Here is a 17,790-nt window from a genome sequence, read left to right on the forward strand (position 1 = left end):
GGACATAAGACGTGATTTAAGACCTCTCGGAAACGTCGGGAATGCGTGATAGGATTGTCTGGGATGCTTATAAGCCGTTTCTTTCGTCCTGAAAAATCGCGGTGGTAAGTCTCTAAGCTCTTTTGTGGGGGGCTGCACACCCTAGAGTTGCTGTGGATATTCTAGAAAAGCGGTGCGTATCGCCAGAGTAGCACATACTCGCAGTATGGGATTGGCCAACCAAGAAATCCACCATGAGAAAGCTCCGCGTTCAACCAACGTCGTTGTTAACTGGAGGGGTGTATGATTCGTTTCGCTTTATGAAGCACTTTACGCGAGCACTGATGACTACATGAAAAGAAACTAACCCGTGAAAATAGTTCAGCTAAGATCACTTCTGAATTCAATTCGGAAGCTGGATTGTTTAAAAAAAAACTCCCCCCACCTCCCCGAGGGGGATCGTGCGGAAATGCGAATGCATTGGGTGCACCTATGAGTGCGCTGCGGCAAGCAGTAACGGAGAGAGGCGTGCGCTCCACTGCATTTATATACATTTTCCGAGCGCAGCGAGCGGAGAGAGGGTACGCGGAGAGGAGAGAGAGACCCGTGCAACACGCCCGCCCCGCGCGCGAGCTCTCTCTCCCGCCGAGCTCCGCGATGCGAGCGCCCTCACACGCCCGAGCGCGCTCCTCCTCTCCACTCACTCTCCGCTACTCCGCCCGAGCTCCGCGATGCGAGCGCCCTCACACGCCCGAGCGCGCTCCTCCTCTCCCCTTGCCCTCCGCTACTCCCGCCCGAGCTACCACCTGCTCCGGTTGCTAGGCGCGCCACAGCTGTTGCTAGGGGCGAGGAGGAGCGCGGAGAGATAACACCTGCGGGCGCACGCCGACGGAGCACGACAACCCCCGACTAAGAAATGCATTCGCATTTACGACGACGATGACGACGAAGGCAGAACTACGAGGCGCGCGCTCACGTGCGCTCGCGCTGGAGGAATGCAGGCGCACGCCGACGGAGCACGACAACCCCCGACTAAGAAATGCATTCGCATTTAAAAGCTACCACAGCATGCCCTCCCCCCCCCTCGCCATTTCAACTACACATGTGCACAGCAGATGGACTTCGCGGTGAGACAATAGGCATTTCTGAAGCAGCCATTTCCAAAATAAGAATTTCGAAATATAATTTCTGGAAAACAAACTTGGGGGGAAGAAAGGAACAGCGAAATTGCAATATCCAGCCAGCTAAGTAGTCGTTAGGGAAGGTCCGATGGCAATCATTTAAAAGGCGCATCATTCGATAAACAACCCTCCTGATTTGATTTCTCCTGTGGAGAGTGTAGTGCCCGTGTGCTGGAGCTTGCTAAGGAAGGGACAAGTCCATCTGGCCCAGAGTTCGGCAATGGGAAATGGCGTTCGTCACTTGTCTGCACAGAAACATCGTGGGGGATGAGTCGCAGCCTCTTCTCCTCAGCGATGAATTCCGTTGCCACCATTTTGGCCTGCCGAATGAAAACGTTGTTTATACCTGCAGGAGGACCCGATGTGACCCTGTCAGACGTTGATGGTTCATTGTGGGATACAGGGGACCCCACAAAAGGTTGGAGTGCTCGTTGCCGCTGGCTGGAAAAGTTGGGAACTCGGGCCCACATTTCAGAGCGTTACGTCTCCGCCAAAGTCGCCGCATGGCTCCTTTTCGGTATTTGACAATTCGTTTCTGACCGTCCCTGCTGGTGATCCTGTTAAATACGTCTTCGCTGTCGTCTACACGCGGCTGCGCCGGCCTCTGCCCGATTCACACCAGGGTTGCAATCTACGCGTTGTCGTCCGATCGAAGCTAACTTCCTGGTCGTCGGCCACTTCCCAGAGAAGGTTGTCGATTGGCTCCTCGTCGCGGTACGTCACCTCGACGCCAGCGCGAGCAGTTATACCTCGGTCGGGTCCAAACTTGACAGTACCGGCAGAATCGGTCACGGAGTAGAAGAGGCCCCGCTCCTCGGACAACTTGCGCCTGCGTTCCCACTCTAACAACGACATCGCGTTCCTCTTTCGCTAACTGGGGGAGCCGGAAGAGTCCACCTTAGCCAGACTGGCATCCCACTCGGCGTAGCCCTCAGGAGATCACCGAGTGTCACCCGAAGCAGGTCCACGGGGTCAGAGTCATCGTCAGGCATGAAAACTTCATTGACATTGAAGTCTCCTAAGTCAACGGGGCTACTGCGATCGGTGTTTCGGCAGAGGTACACTGTTGTAGCCTCCCACTTGACCTTCTCTGACGGCTTCATGCTTAACTTTGCATTGAAGCGAACTTTATCGCAAACTCTGAACATGCCCGGAAGATTCTTGATGAAGCTTCTGAGCGACTTGTCCACATTATTCGCATGAAACAAGGCCCGCTCCCTCACATTGGGGCCGAATTTTATGAAGCCGTAGCTCGACTTGGCAAATTCTACCACACCGTGTTGGTTGACGAGGTGAAAGAGTGTTGCAATCACCCATTCCTCCATCGTTTGCGCTTGAGGCGAGACAACAGGCGACGAGGTGAGCCTGGTCGGGGTGGCACGAGTGACGCGGTTTGCTCGGAACTTGGCCTTGCAGTCCTTGGGTCCTGCTCTGGCATCGATGACGACGCTGTCGCCTACCTGGAGCCCGGACGACCGCAGGCTGGTCTGCTGGGCGTTCTCCAAGGACTGCACGTCGAAGTACACGCTCGTCCTGATGGGCGACTCGATGGAGATGAAGCCGTAGAGGGTGAACAGACGGTATACGACTCCCGTGACGTCAGTTAGGCAGGTGACGTCCTTTTCGCTCGCAGCGCCGTCCAACGCTGAAGAAACGCTCTCTGCACTGACGCTGACTGGCGAAGTCCCTTGGCGGTTTTCTTTCGCCACGTACAAGTTGTCCTCGTCGAAAACCTCGGGAAATTTCTGCAGGAAAACCATGAGGGACTTGACCGAGCAGACGTCCGTTGTCCTCAGTTCCGGCGGAAGCAGGGACAGATGGCCGGTCAGCTGTTGGAGCGAGATCACCTGGTGCGACTCTACTCGCTCCTTCAGAAATTTAACCGTAGCGTAAGTTGAGTGGCTGCTACGTTTTGACATGGTTGCCGGACCGTGCACTGATCGTACCTAAATGCTCTCACAACGAGCCTGAATGTCCCCAATAAGCGCAGAAACACACCAGGTTGGTTTGTGATTCCAACGGCAGAGAGACTGCGCTCTGGCTGCTCGATCAGCGATGCCAGTGACGGCGCGCAGCGCGCACTGCACGTTATCGCATCTCAGCACGCTCTACTCTCGCCTTCTTCGTCGCTCAAGTTCCAGTTCATTCTGCAGCAGGTCCTTGTGGTCGGCGTACGGCGGTTTGCAGGACGTTATCGGGCGCGGCGGCTGGGTTGCTGGAATGAACGAAGGAACGAATGAGGTTGCTCTAGCAGGCAGAGTGGACACAGTGAACACTACTGAATGGTCACTTCACGTCATCCTCTTTCAGTGTGGAGCTGAGTGGTTGGTTGTTGCCAAGGTATCAATGTCGCGTGCCCACTCTTGGGGATTGGCCAAGACATACTAGACCGAAATCAACATCAATTTTATTTTTGTGAAAAGAATGTAATATTTCCCGATTTTGAATTCGGGGGGTATAAGGCGCCGAAGCTGCGCGTACACCCTTCGTCAAATTTTGTGGACCAATCCTAGGCCTTCTCAACCACAAAAAAATCAAAGAATCGGCTTTACCTTTAAATGATGACAAAAATATTTTGAGGCAGTAAGAAAGGTGTTTTCCCTAGCTTTCCTACAAAAAAATTTTCAGCTTCGCTCGGGACGTAAGCGTGTACATTGATTTTTTTGCAGCCTGCGCGTTTGCGGCTTGGCCCACAAAATTTTGACAAAGACTAGCTTACCTAAAAACTAGCCTAAACTAGCCTACCTAACGTTCGTACGACCAAAACTGGAATATGCATAATCGATTTGGCATCCCTCACAGGCATACCTCACCCACAAATTAGAAGCCATACAGAATCGTGCCGCCCGCTTTATCTGCTCACAGTACTCCACTAACACAAGCGTAACCGCCCTAAAGCAATCTTTGAACCTGCATTCACTTGAGTCACGCCGGATCATTTCACGCATCTGCCTTCTTCATGCCTTTTATTATCACCCGAAATCCAGACACCCTCTCTTAAAACCGCCACACCGAACCTCGTCCCGTATCAGCCACAGCAACACCATAGCACGACTACCCAGCTGTAATTCATCAATGCTCAACTCATTCTTCCCTCAAGCAATAACCCTCTGGAACCATTTGCCCGATACTATAGCCTCGTGCGCAGACCGCAAATTTTTCCGCGAAAAATTGCTCAACCATGTTTCATAATACCTGCGTATCAAATGTGCCTTATGTGTTTCCTTTCGTTAATGCTGTATCTTTTGTACTTTTGAACTGTATTTTTATACTGTAATTTTGTATTTGCTGCTAATATTGTTGTATCTTTGTCACTAGTTCTTTTTTTTTTCTTTGTTGCCTTGTAATTTTTTTAGCGCTGTGTCATACCTTTCTGCACGCCCCCCCTTATGTAATGCCCTCAGGGCCCTTAATGTGGAAATAAATGAAATAAATGAAAATAAATGAAATGAAAGACCGTTACGAGGCGTAACGTAGTGGAGGACTCCGGATTAATTTCGGCTATACCTGGCGATCACCTGGAGGAAGGGCACGCGTGGAGCGTCGAAGAGACTCTTTCTTGATTAGAAGAGCGTCGTGCAGGGACAGCTGCAGAAGCTGGAGCGGGTGCATAACCTGCGGAGGATGAGCAGCCAAGTCGGCCTGGACGTGGGTGGGCGTGCTACGGCGGGTCCCGAGGATGCGAACAGGGCACGGGAACGATTGCAGTATCCGGTGCACATCGCATGTAATACCCAATGTGCTGTGTACAAGCCGTATCTCGCGAGTGGCTTGCGTTCAATCGGTGTAGATGATCAGGCAAGACGGTGGGGTAACACAATGACGAGGACCTATGGCACACAAGCCATCACGGATGGCGACCAGCTCTGCCGAAAGCTACGGAAGTGGTGCCTCTGTAACATAAGTGCATATCTGGTTTACAGACGTCATAGCAGGGCAAACCAGGCTCGTGTGGATGATGCCATTGTCCACCCCTGCATCCACATGGACCTGGAGGCCATCTGGTGTGTCGATAGCGAGGGGTGGGTTGGTCTGCTGCCCTGGGTGAATACTTTTTATACGCCCTAGAGGCCAGTTGTCGGTGGCCTGTGGGCGGTGCCATGGTGGTGGCTCTATTGGACGCGCTATCAGAGGTGATGCGGGGTCATAGTAGTGCGCTAGTGCGGGGGCGGCAGGAATCTAGGATGCTAGCCACGCGCCTTACAACCAAAGAATCCATCACGTCAAAGCTTCGCGTTCAACCATCGTCGTCGTTATACGGAGGGGAGCATAATTTTTTTGACGCTCCCTGCCTTCCTTCCACCGTGGCGCGAATTCGCTTCGCGCAGTGGTTTCCTTTTACTTTTGTCTCAACCGAAGAGTACGCGCAAGGCAGTTCTTAAGCGGATTTTTTCGCACTGGATATATATAGAAACACAAACAAACGTTCCAACGTTGTTCGGTATAAGCGAGAATTCGTCTCAAACCAGTTCGTCTTAACGAAAGATCACTGTATCATAAAAAATTAGAACGACACGTGAGGTTGGCAAGGGAGACATTTCTTCAGGTTAAAATTGGCGTCAACACCACAAGGTGATCAAGTAACGTTGATCCAAAAGCTAGTAAATAAAAGCGGGTGCTGAGCTAAAGAACAACACACACTCTTTTTTACCGTATGTATTTATTTCTTGCAATCACTTTTAGTAACATAGTTGATCGAGCTTTCTGCTTGAATTCAAGCTTCATGGCGTTATCACCTTCCCACAGGCACTGCCGCCACGCTATTGTCTGCTGCTATGCTACAAGTTTATGGCGTGATCACAGTAAAATACTGCCGTGACCATTGGTTGTATGACGAGGTAAGGACAGCGGCACATTACGCCCAATAACATTGGAGCGTGCCGATGACGCCGATTCACTCATTCGTCAAGCTCGAAATCAATCAGCGCAGTAGTGAATAAAAGTCAGTTTGTTTGTTATTTCTCTCTGGAATTCCATCATGTGACCCACCAGTGTACTAGGTAGGTGTAGACAAATGCCATGCGTTGGGTTCTTTGTAATGAAGAGGTTTGTGCTGCCCTCTTATGTTACTGTTCACCAAACAAACAATTGCTATTTTATTGCCAAACATAAAAACAAAACGGAGCATTATTTTTATGCGCCATTATCGCTGACTTGGAATTTAAGCAGTTAGAAACTATTATTTCTTCCGCTAGAAAACGGTTATAAACCACGCGTTGTGCAAAACTGCGCCTGCTGTGAATTCACAGGGATTTTACAGTGGCAAAGGTCGGTGAATTTTTTTCTCCCCTATTTCAAGGCGACAGCAGAAGCCATTTGCAAGCCGTTACGTAACAACATGTCACTTTTACGCAGGCTGAAAGTGCCAATGTGTGACGTAAGCGTTCCCACCAACTGGTTATATTACGTCACGCCAGCTCAACCAATCGCAGAGAGGGCGTGACCTACAAGCCGTATTGTTGTTGAATAGCAAACGCAGGCCTACGGTGCCATGTCCGCTGCATGTCTAGTTTTTCATTGTCGGCCAAGAATGGTGCGCTTTCAGTAGAGCGAAATAACGCAAACTTCAGAAGTGCTGCAGTAAACGTCATGAAAAGTCAAAATGACAAAAACACACACAAACAGCTATGTCAACCCGAAGCACGTGACCAAAATTGAAAGCCAATCAGAAAAGACTTCCCGCGAATTCACAGTTCACGGTGAATTTAGTGTGTCGGGAATAGAACCCCAGGTTCTTACACGCATTGTGCGCTACCTGTTGGGGCGCTACTGAAATCCCCCTAGCAGCCCGTTGCGAAAGCCGCCATGGGAGGCACCGGTCCGCTCCCCTGTCGCCACTGCTTTTGCTGCACGTTCAAACTGAGATTTACGGTTTGTATGCGTTGTAAATTTATATCTACGTGGAGAAGTAACTCAGTTCGCAAAAGTGTTGTGTTCACAAAGTGAGCGAAGGATTTATTCGGTTGAACTCGTGTATGGGAAGGCTTGATTGATTGATTGTGGGGTTTAACGCGCCGACGCAACGCAGGCGATGAGGCGCGCCGTAGTGGAGGGCTCGGGATTAATTTTGACCACCTGGGGATCTTTAACGTGCGCCGAAATCTCGAACACACGGGCGTTTTTTGCTTTCCGCCTCCATCAGAAAAGCGGCCGCCGCGGCCGGGAATCGAACCCGTGACCTCGTGCTCAGCAGCGCAACGCCTGTATGGGAAGGCAATTAAAGGCCGTATGGGCATGACACCCAGAAGAGAAACGTTTTTACAGCCTGCCTTGCGGGCACAAGTTTCTCAAAATCTGCATGTTATACTTCAAAAAATAACGTAATTATATTTTTCAACTTCACAAAAGACGAGGTTTTGTCTGCAACTATGTCAGATGTTGCGCAATGTTTCTGCGCAGGGTATTCCATCTATGTGCTTGCACCTGGAATTGTGACTGCGCAAGTTCTAACTGGACCACATGGGTATTACATATTGTTTTTTTATCCAAATGTGATTCTCCATACATGTAACAGCATGAAATTCACATTTGTTGTATATAGCAGAAGTGCTGACGTCAATAAATGGAACAAACGATCGAATACGAAGTCTCGAGGACTTCCCAGTCCTCGAGACTTCGTATTTGGTCCAATGCTGATTTTGACTCCATGACTTCGAACATCAGCAAAACATTACAAGGGTGTATCAAGCTCGATGTGTTATCTGCGTTTCATGTATCGTCCTTCGGTTCTGCAGGAGCAATGCAAGACATATAATATCCGCCTTTCCAGCCTCACGGATAGGAAAAAATGGGTAGCTTTCAGTCTATGTTGCACCCTCCACCAAGAAACTGTATGGGCTTCCAGGTGTAGCCCAGCACGCCAGTGGTTTAAAAAAATTTAATGCGCACCTACAAGTTGCTCGTACATCACAGCAGCATCTAATCCGCCCTCTTACTGTGAGCTTTTCAAGATGCAGTAACCACGGCTTCGTATCTACAAAAAAAAAGAAGAAGTTATAAAGCAAGAAAAAAATGTTTACGAAACGGGGGAGCTCGCAGCTCGGGTTTATTGATTCTGCCTTATTGCAGCGTAGGGGGGACGAATGAGGCCGGAGGACATGTTTTTTTTTCTTTTCCTTTCTTTTTGGAAAGTGAACTTTGTCGGACGGTTGACGTAGGTTCGCTTTCTGAGGGCGAGTTCATCCGAAGTCGAAGGGAAGACGTCGCAGCTCTGTGTCAGAGGCGCACAGAAGAATGCCTGTGTGTACGTAGATCTGAGATTCATCAAAGAAAAAGAAATATCTTTAAGGTCATTTTATTTGTCGCTGAGATTCGTATAGGCCTTATGCAAAATCTGCTGCCCTCTCGCGGCCACCGCAAGCGCGACCGCCATGTTCAAGGGCTCAACTGGAAAGCGGAGCATCGAACTGTAGCGAGTTCCCGGCGATCTATCGTTTCCTGTCGTCCAGGATGCGCACATACTGTTGTGTGCCATGTTGCACACGAAGTGGGAACAAGGATGCTCAAGGGGCATAGGTAAGAATGCTAGAAGTCAAAGTATTAATGTTTATTGCGTGTCGCGCGCGCGTGTGTGCGTTCCGCGCGTGCGTGTCGCGCGCGCGGCGAATCGTATCCGTGTAAAATTCGTTCATGTAACAATGACAAAACAAATTGTGTCCGTGTGATATGAAAGGGGTTACCAAAGAACTGCCTGCTTGTCTCAATATGCCAGAAATATCTCACGCTAACGCAGCGGCGATTGCGGACTACTACTTCGGTGATCGGCGCGAACGCGATCGAAGCTATAAAAAGAATTACAGCGAATGCTGAATGGAACGGCCAGCGCTCGTGCGTGTAATGCTGATAAATTAGCGTTCGTGCTTGCTGGTCCGGTGTTTGAAATTATTTGATCCCTCGGAAGGCAGGAGTGTCAACTGGCTTGAACATAGAGGGTGAAACCGCTGTGTTTACATGCTTTGCGAGTTCAAGGCGAACGTCGCTGCTACAGTTCATGTCCGGACGTACTTTATGTACTGTTTGAAAGATTCCGTTTTTTTACATTCTCACAACGAAGAGAAGTTTGCACGCGATGTAAGCATTCTGCGTTCACACCAAATGCAGGGCAAAATGAGTTCGAGTGGTCGCGTGAACGAACTCCGTGCCGAACACGAACCATCGCTTGATCCGCGATTTTTCTTGCCATGAATGACGATCATCTGGCCAAAAGCACACGCAAAAAAAAAAAAAAAAACGCAACGCAAAAAAAAGATGCCCTTCTAATGAAAAAAGATACATGAAAAAAGACGCAGTTTAGGTACATTTATTGTATGCCTTAGTTCTGCAATTAGCGCAATAAATGATTATTGAGCATTTTCAGTGCATAATTGAGGAGGTAGAACGAAGGGGAGGAGGGGGTAGCTGTTTCGTAGACATTGTTCTCTGGGGTGTACCACCGTTGTACCCTCTCATTTTATCAAGTATTTCTTTGCTACCTTCCTTAGGTGAACCTATCGTATAGTACTTGCGATTACAATCACCAAAATTAATCACCAACTGTGTTCGATCGTTTGTAATCTGCACATTCATTATCGTGGCAAGAATTCCTTAGTATTTATTTTTCATTCAAAACGCTTCCATCTATCGAAAATTTACTCTGCACCGGGCTGCAGCATTGCAGTGCTATTTGATTTCTTAAAAACGGGATTTTTTTTTTTGCGAGCGACCCAGGATTGCTGTTACAAAAACAAGCGCAAAGTTGAATTGCGGAAGAGCGAGCATTCGTCAATGTTTTTTCGCTTTCATAAGGACGATTTACCGCACTGTTTGTTGCAAAACACGATACCCCAGCGCTACTTGAACAAACAAAAGCCGTGAGCCAAATATTTATTGCATAAAATAAGAAACGCACAAGAAGTGAAACGGAACACGCGTGTTGCGGCTGCCCGAGCGACTGATTTTTCAAAACTTCGATTTGCGTGCGGCACCATTGATGGCTCGGTAAGCTTTAGAATGTAATTCATTCTAGGCACCATTAAAGAACTTCTGCGCAAACTCAAAAGCACATACAAATAACAACAAACCAAGAGTACTTGTACCCGGCGCACCGTTTCGTCTTCATCGTCGGCAGGCAAACGTACGATTCGGTGGCGAACTTGTAACTGCGCTCCTGGTGCCGTTGCGATTGCGTTTTGGACGCGTAATATGTCTCTGCGAAGCCGGACGGGAACCGGGGCAACGCAGACAAGTCCACACACCATTCATCAATCATTACGTGCGACAACACAGCACGAGACGTGCAGCGAGTCACCAAGAAGCGATAACACGCACGCGCAGCACCTTGTAGCACACGTATTCCCGACCGGCGCTATCCTTAAACATGGCGTCGAAGCGAGGGTTCGATTCGGCTGCGACAGAGGGCAGCACTTTTGCATAAGGCCTATACCTCCATCGCCAGCATGTCCATCGCACGGAAGTTGCGCGAAGCGAGAATAACAAGGAAGAAAATGCTTGCGGAGTTGTTAACTGACTGACTGACTGCAACTTACTTGCACGAATGCTTTGCTCTGTGGACAGCCAATGCACAAGTGCGGCACGCACACTTCTACAAGTGGTGCACTTGTACAACGCACATTTGTACAAGTGCGGCACGCACACACACAGCTGGCTGGCGCCGCATCTTTTCAAAGTGCTACGAGTTGTGCCGCGCCTCCGCCAGATGGCGCCACGGGTCCCGCGACCGAGAGAAGTCGCAGAAGGCACGATCAAATGCAGAGCATTTCCGGGGGCGCACGATGTTAAGTAGTTTGCGTTACGTTAATGTTGTTGCACTTGTGGCAACTGCTGACGAGGGAGCGCTCGTCAGCAGTAATTTGAATGAGTCAACGATATAAGGCGCGTTCGTAGCGTCCCATTCTGTGTCGGCTTTGTGGCGCAGTGGGTAGAGCACCATGTACATTGCGTTTCGCCCGCAGGGTCGAGGAATCGAAACCGCACGCCGGATAGTATTCTTTTTATATAGTAGCAAGGGCGTCCGCAGAACTTTTTGCTAGGGGGAGTATCCATAAGGGGGGGGGGGGGTACGGTTGGATAGCACTAAAAAGGCGCTATTTGTGGTTACAAAAAGTACAAACAGCGAATTAGAACCGGACTTTGAGGATATACATTGGATTTTATTACCGAACAAAGAAATAAAGTTAAAGGAGCCATGAAGAGAAAACACAAGTTTGGTTCATTCAAAAGATTGTCTCGTTAGAATCATACTGACACCACTTTTAACGTAAACTTCGCTCAAATAAGCTACATAATTAGGAAAAACGGGAATGGTCATGCGACCCACCAGCTCATTTCCCGCAACTGAACCTATGATGTCACATGAGCTAAGCTCTGCGATTGGCGGAGGCTGGCAGAAGCAGACGCAAATTAGGTAGAACTTACAAACGAGACGAACGAGCGATTTGCGCTTAAATTTAGGGCACATTCTTTACAAAGCAATAAGAATGATGGGACAAACAGTGGAATTACGAAAGCACATGTAAACATAGAAGTACTGATGCCTTCTGCTGTTCGTACTGCGCACAGCATGCTTGATTTAGCTGCACAGCACTACGGGGCTTGGGGTTGTCTCAGACGCCGTGCTCAGACGACACTGGCCGATTGACGCAAGCAACGGTGTCTTACGTGACCCCATTTGTCGAGCGAGCACTGTTTCAGAGAACGAATATTTTCTCCCAGAACAAAAACAAGCCAGGTTTAAATGCGGGCAAAAACAAACCAAACGCGTGCCACGGTATGGTGGCGCCATCTAGGTTACGGAACGTAAAGAAACGCGGGAACAAACCAACACCGCTGTACAGGGTGGAGACAACCTTTGAACGGTCCCGTGCCGCCGCAATTGGGCCAACGGGCTCAACGCGTTATTCTTTTCGTTTCCCACGAGACCTAGCAACGCGAAACAGACAATATGATTCAAACTTCTTCAGTAAACCGCGTTGCGGCGATAATTTTAGCGCGGTTTTGACACAATGACTTGCTTCGGCGGCGAGCGAGCAACCGAAAATGGCGGCGCCAGCGTATACGTGTCTCTACCCTGTACGGTGGATGCGTGAATGAAGGTACTCTAGGCTGCAGAGCGGTCGGTTTCAGTGATGTCACTTGGGACCACGAAAACGCACGATTGAGCGGGAAAATCAAAATTTTAACCCAAATTGTTTAATTTCTCAGTGAATAAAGCACCGTTTGTATCCGGACAAGCCCTGGGGGCACTATAAAACACGAAATCTTTCAAATAAAACCAACTTGCATTTTCTCTTCATGGCTCCTTTAAAGAAAATGCGAAAAGTTACTGTCACTTTGTAAAGAAGAGTGGCCAGTCTCGCTGCGTGAGGGTTCTCGACTCACGCCCACTGATCACCAGCACACAGTACAATAAATTCACACACATAGAACTGCACTCCGTCAATCTTCCTTGAATAGCAGCTGCAGACGCCTCGGGTTTTTATGCGCAAATTGCGACATGATATGTGTGAAGTCTGTTGAAATGGCTCACGCAATAAAGATACTACTCGCCTCCCTGGCTTTCAATGCAGTAAAGGCGTACAAGCGTTTTGAGGGGCTGATTTATAGGTTTTGTTTCAGGGCTTGGATGGTGCCGACATTTCGCAATTTCGAGGGAAAGGGTGTACAAGGTGATGGGACGGTACGGGAGGATGTTACACTTTCCCTACTAGGTGTAGCGGTGTCCCTACTAGGTGTAGCGGTGAAGACTTTTTGCTAGATATAGCTGCAACTTTGTCCGAAAACTGAAGTTCTTGCGGTAAGACTGCATAAATTTAGAGTTTAGAAAAACAACAACATCAAAAAAAACGTCAAACCTTTCAGAATTGTTCGCTATCTTCAATAGCCAGCACAGGCAGTCTGTTTCACTGCCGTCATATGACCCGCAATGTTAGTCAGTGTCTAAAGTGCAATGTTGACCGCAGTCCTGAAGGGCGTCCATACGGATACGCGGGACCTGAGTGTGATAATCATTTGAGTAGTGTGGATTGTTGCGCTAGTCTGTTCACGTGCATAATTAAAAAAAAAACTTTGCGCTAAAGGACGGGACAAAGGAGAAAACGTCGGTGTCGTTCTCTCCTCTTTTCCGTCCTTCAGAGCAAAGTTTTAATTATGGGCCAACCAAGCTGTGCAGCTTTTTTGTAGTGCATAAAAATATCTGAATTTCCAAGGGGGGGTAGTTGCCCCCCCTTCCGGACGCCCATGTATAGTAGGGACAACGACGGTGCGGACTACGGAAGTCAACGCGGGTGACATCGTGAGTTACTGAAATGCTCTGCATTTAAAAAAAAAAGAGAAGAATCCGCGGGTGAATGCAAAGCCTTGAACACAATCTTCCTGGCAGGGTCAACCTACGGCTCGACAGCAAGGCGACAGCAATCTATCAGTGCTCAGTTTCATGTGGAGGCTTCCCCCTACGATGCAAAATTTCTGGATGACTTCGTTGCAGTATGTAGTAGATGCGTATGCAAATAACGTAATAGCGCACGTTTTTGCAGAGGTGCGTTCACGGGCGCTAAAGGCGGTCGGCGCCGCGGCACAGACCCAGAGTGGCACGGGTCTGCACGGCTGGCGCTGTGCTCGCCCGGTAAACTAAGCGGGAACAAGTGCAGAACGGCAGTAGCTCATGTGCAGCGCGCGGCCGAGCGGCGCAAAACTGCATTGCTGCACCATCTGCAGCCAGCGGGCGCCAGGTCGAGGCTCAAGGAACTGTCGTGCTAAGCGCGCTTTGCGCATGCCTGTGTACTTCATTAAACACGGGGCATCCTTGATCCCTCGCGTGCCCGCGACATGCGACAGCCACTGTGGCGCCGCGTGACAATCGCCGTCATTCTGCTATCACTGGTGCAACAAAACACGTCGCCCGCGGCCGCCGTTTGCGCGGCGCGCAACGTTGAATATATCTTATCTTCCACGAGCCACTGCTGGTTGAGCACGAATTATATTGTAATATTAAACCTCAGCACCGATAAACTGTCAGCTGACCCAGGATTGCCGTTCGCCGCTAATTCCTGTAGCTGCCACAGTGGATGTTGGTGCGTGCTCTCGGACCATGCCGCCCCGCGTTCCGGAGGACCAAAGACATATCGCCTGTCTTACGGGCAGATCTAAGTAGAGACAGTGACGCAAGTGCAAGTGGCGAGATCAAGTGGGATATAAATCCGCCTCTTTCATTGCGGTGTGCTGCCACCTAGCGTGCCTAGCGGAAGTTGAAGCCGTAGGGTTTGCCGGCGTTTCCTCCGGCTGCGTTCTCGTTGTATGCACGGCAATCCCACATTACGGCGAGGAGCAGCCGAAGTTTTTCTTCTGTGTTGGTGTTATAACGCCTTAAGACGACAGCCCCTGGTCATCACATAATACCAGGCGGCTTCTTATCACTGAATGAGGGCTGGCAGAGAAATCTCGGACAGATCCGTGTGCCGTCCGAGTGGCAGCTCGAGCAGTACTTGGAGTCGTCTGGCATGAAGTGCGATCGCCAGTTCTACAAAGGCCGGCAGTTCGCAAAATGCCTTTAAGCGCTGGACACATGTACGATTGGTACACGCGATTCGCATGCGACTGATCGTTACGACTGTCGCCACTAGTCGTACGCGTGAATTTGAGACGGCCCGATGCGCGCATGAGATGCGTCGTCGGCGTCGCTCCGCCCACAGTTTTTGCACCATGGTCAACTACGACGATCGCTGAGCTGAATTTGTAGATTCTGCGCGTTTGTTCGCAAGAAATGGATAAAGCAAGCAATCGTGAAGCGTTTTCTGCCTTCGGAAACAGTCCGCGCACACGCCGGCCGTGCCTGCCAGCTCGGCACACTCAGCGGCTCGAACCGGCGCAGACCACGGTAGCAACCGCGCTTGTCACTGCTCTTCTGAATCAATCTGATCGCTAAAAAGTTCCACAAGCGAGAAAGTAGGTGTTAGTGTGGTGAAAAATTGTGCTAGGGATTGTTGTCAGGGCTTATTTTAAAAGCGGCGATCAGATATATCTGCCGCGATGCAAGCCTACGCTGACCAGTCGCCGCGGCGCGCGGTGCGCCGAGCAGCCGAGAGATGGCGATACCTGCGCGGAAGCATCGAAACAGGCTACGCAGATGTCTTGGTCATCGATCGCTCAAACGGCAGTTATAACTTAAATAGAGTTCCACATGCGAGAAAGGGTATGATAGTGTAGTGAAAAGTTGTGTTGCGGATTGTCATTCGCAGTTGCACAGATAGCAGCGATCAAATATCCGCCAGGATGCTAAGCCTACAGTTCCCATCACCCGAGCCGACGCGAGCGACGCAAGCCGCCGTAGCCGATCGCGTGCGGCCGACGGGAAGCGATAGAAGCCGGCACCGTTCCCTTTTCGGCACTCCGAGTTACAGCGGAACGCAGCACAAGTTGTGGGCATTGTTCCGCGCACAACGAGCGCACACAAAAAATCAAATGATGTAAATACAACCACGACCCCTTCCCGCTTGTGCGGGAGCTGTGGGGAATGTCGTCTGCTGCCCCTACTGGACTGCTTAGGGACTTGGCCGCTAGGAGATTGCGCATGCGCAGTGGGGTTGTGAAAGAGGCGGATTGCAGGCTCAGACGAGTGCGAAGCACTTTCTTAACTCGGAACTGGTGAGTACAGAGCAAATACCAAAGTTTGTAGGCAAAGTTTTTCCTATTGTAAGAGGCGGAACACACACCTAAGTTTAAGTGAAAAGAAATGGGAAAAAATTGACAGCCCTTGCAGTCTTTGATGAAGGATGACAAGCCGAGCGGGGCGGAATCCGAGGTCACGGAACACTCGCAGGTTGTGGGTAAGGGTTCCGCTTACTTCCTAGTCATTCAGGTGAATGGAAGCAATATGGACTAATGTTTTATTCTAATGGACAAACACGGGGCTGAAACTGGCTCGCAAAACGTTGTAGTCGTCTGCGCGGCTAATTATCATAGAATTAGGTCTGGGGTAGTTTCCACAAAACGAGAGCTACAGCCGTTTTCTGTAACCATACCTCCACCTTTGAATGTCATGTATTGACAGTAGAGGGAATTCCCTATCGTTTAGTTTCCCTATAAACTAACTGTGGCAAGTAAATGTGATTCGGCGTAATGCTAACGCCATCCCCGTGGCCATTTTAAGCATGATTTTGTTACGCGATACCTACATTAGACCAGGATGTTTGCTTTGCCGCAATATTAAATCTGGCGACGCGACTTTTTTTCTATGCACCCCGTCACCAGACGCAGTTTCCAACAGGTAGCCCAAATAACTCCTGTAAAATAAATTTAGTCGTCTACCAATGCGTCACTCGGAAGATAAGATTTACTCAACGTTGCACACCGCGCAAACGGCGGCCCCGGGCGACGTGTTTTGTTGCACCAGCGATAGCAGAACGGCAACGATGGTCACGCGGCGCCACAGCGGGTGCCGTGAATATCAAAAGCATGTCGCGGGCACGCGAGGGATCAGAAATGCCCCGTGGCTAATAAAAGACAGGCATGCGCAAAGGGCGCCTAGCACGCCAGTTCCTTGAGCCTCGACCTGGCGCCCACCGGCTTCAGATGGGCGCAGCAATGCAATTTTGTGCAGCTCGGCCGCGCGCTGCACGTCCCGCAAACTTTTGCCGGCGACTGTACGGTATCTCTCCACTTAACGGACCCCGATGTCACTGGGCACGCACGTTTTGAAACGAGATCGCTAGGAATGCGTGATAGTCTTTCTCGCATAGTTTCTTTGTCTAAGAAGATACGGAAACGGCTCGGGCCATGTTTAAAATATTCCCAGTCACGCACTACACGCGCTGCGCGAAGCAACATCCGGCTGCGGTGATGAGACACAGTGGAAGATGCTGCTGCCAGTCTAGAACCGTTTAAGCTCTAGACCACACCTATGCCTCGCTCCTACTTTGCGACGCGATGTCTAAGCCATGAAAAAATGAAGGGGAAGCACGAGAGAAAAATGCCAGCTTTCTTTACGGATTGCTCAGGAAATAATGCATCGTTTCTTGTCAAACAAAAGCCGAGAGTGCTACAAAACGTATGATCTCTCAGTTAAAACAAAATTTCATTCAGCCTGTAGTGTCCCTTTAAGGAGAGCACAATCTTTGGAAATGAACTCTGATGTTGCACGCTGTTCAAAGTGAACGGCGGTCACAGGCGCTTGCCCTTTGCAGGTTTTCTTCAGCTCTCCACATCTTTTCAGTGCAACATTGGTGCAGATATGTGCGACATTGCTGTTCGACATGCCTCCAAGTACGCCTTCGAGTGCATGGTACACTTAACCTGTGCAATGGGGACTAAAACGTGACAATCTGCATTACTGTGCTCAGGGCTGTAGCCGGGGGGTTTGGGGGTTCGAACCCCTCCCGAAATCTTTTCCAGGCAGCACATAAGCATTACTTATTGTTGCTTTTGGCAAAACTACCCCCTTCCTAAAACCCATAACCCCCTCCGAAAAAAAATTCTGGCTACGGCCCTGACTGTGCTGCAAGAAGTAAAGAAAACATTTCTGGGGTCAACCTAATGTACTCCATCAATTCCCTGCAACCAGCGTCAAGCGAGACATCCCATGGCCTTCGCCTAGCAGAAAAGCCAAGCTTCCACCAGACGGGCCGGAACAGCACCAACA

Source organism: Haemaphysalis longicornis, unplaced genomic scaffold, assembly GCF_048455015.1.
Source record: "Haemaphysalis longicornis isolate Haplotype H1 unplaced genomic scaffold, Haemaphysalis longicornis Haplotype H1 scaffold_8, whole genome shotgun sequence".
NCBI lineage: Eukaryota > Metazoa > Arthropoda > Arachnida > Ixodida > Ixodidae > Haemaphysalis > Haemaphysalis longicornis.